A 1,705-nucleotide genomic window follows, 5' to 3' on the forward strand; every position below is an offset into this window, starting at 1 on the left:
CGCTGACGCTCCTCCTCTCGAGGGTGACGCTCCATGTCTCGAGGGCGCTACAGGGGTTTGGGAGTCTGTCATTCCAGTAGGGATCTGCTTAAAAGTCATGGACATGGCTCTGGCCAGTTTGGCTCAGCGGTTGGAGCGTCGGCTCCCGCTAAGGGCACGAACGTTGGTTGCAGTTTGTCCCCGGCCCTGGGGTCGTGTGGGTCGCAGTCAATCGATGTGTCTCTCTCACATCGACGTCCACCACCACCCCCCGCTCTATCTGAAGATAAATGCAAAGGTGTCCTCGGGTGAGGGTAAAAAAAAAAGTCACGGACCTGGAATAAAACAGCGTGAAGCCAAAATCAAGAGACGGCTGAGGGCCGACAATGGCCGCAGTCGCTGACGTCTGCTGAGTGCCCGTGGTGGAGCCGCAGAGCCCCGACCCTGCAGGCGACCCCGTCCCTGCAGTGGCCGAGCGAGGGCTGGAGCACAGGGCTGCCCGGCTCCAGGGGAGCAGCTTGGACGCCCCGTGGCCCCACCTCCTGCTGGCGGCCCAGGCCGAGGCGAGCATGTGGGGTCCCGAGCCACTCTGCCGGCGGTCCCCTGCTCTGCAGACGTCCCCTCCGTCTCTCTCGGTGTCCCTCCCGTGGCACTTTGCTGACTCACCCTGCTGCTCCCAGGGAGGGAGCCCAGTCATCGTCCTTTGTCATAATGACATGAGAGAGCTGGCCCAGCGTCCCCACGAGCTGGGGACAGGGACAAGGACGGGTCCCTGTTGCGGCAGGGACAGCGGAAGGCAGTGATCAGAACGTTTCGTGGTTGTGGTGGTCGGTTCTTACTTCCCTTCTATTTCTCTGCATTTTCCAGATTTTCAAAATAACACCTGTCCATAAGGAGTCCTTTCATAACTAGACAAAATAGAATGCATTTAAAATGAAAACACACACACACACATCAATTCAGAAATTTAAAAAATGCCCACAGGAGATTTTTTTTAGGACAATACAGACAATTACTCTGCTGCCTGGCAGCGCTGCCCAGGGCTCCCCCTGGGGACTGAGCCTCGCACTGCGATTCTTGTTCTTGGGATGGGAAGTCCTTTCTCCAGGGCCATCAGTTACAGCCGCCGCCTTAGGAAGAGTGTGAAGTCGGCAGAGCGCGTGAGCCGTAGCTGGCCGCCCGCGTCGCCTGGGAATACCGCGCCAGGCAGCGCACGCGGTGGCTGCAGGGATAAGCCCCCGGCAGAGGGGACGGGGACCCCGGCGCACCCAGGAGGGCCGTCCAGGGTGCCAGGGACTCCAGGGCAGAACTGTGCCACCTCTGAATGCTACGCCGAGTCTCCAGGTGCAGAGGTGGTGACGGCCAGACAGAAGGTGAGACTCCCTCATTCCCTCCGCTTGTGACCGCTCGCTCGGTCTCAGAGGATCTTTGCAGACCACCTCTCACTCAGCCACCGTGCCCTGGAAGACAGAGACCTTCGCGAGGTGCCCTGGGGACCAGCCGCCCTGAGGGACGGCGGCAAAGCAGCTCTCTGCTTGGCTCTGAGCCGAAGCGACCAGGGTCCTGAAATCAGAGGCTGGTGGCCGAGCCCCGCCTTCAAGCAGAACTTTTCACTCTCCTTCTCACAGGGACCACCTGGGGACCGCGGACCACTCGTGAGAGCGAGGTTCGAGACGTCACCCCCGCCTCACGTGGTAAGTCCCTTTCTTTCCGAGGAGGGGGCACA

This window comes from Molossus molossus, unplaced genomic scaffold (assembly GCF_014108415.1).
Source record: "Molossus molossus isolate mMolMol1 unplaced genomic scaffold, mMolMol1.p scaffold_m16_p_20, whole genome shotgun sequence".
NCBI classification, from domain to species: domain Eukaryota; kingdom Metazoa; phylum Chordata; class Mammalia; order Chiroptera; family Molossidae; genus Molossus; species Molossus molossus.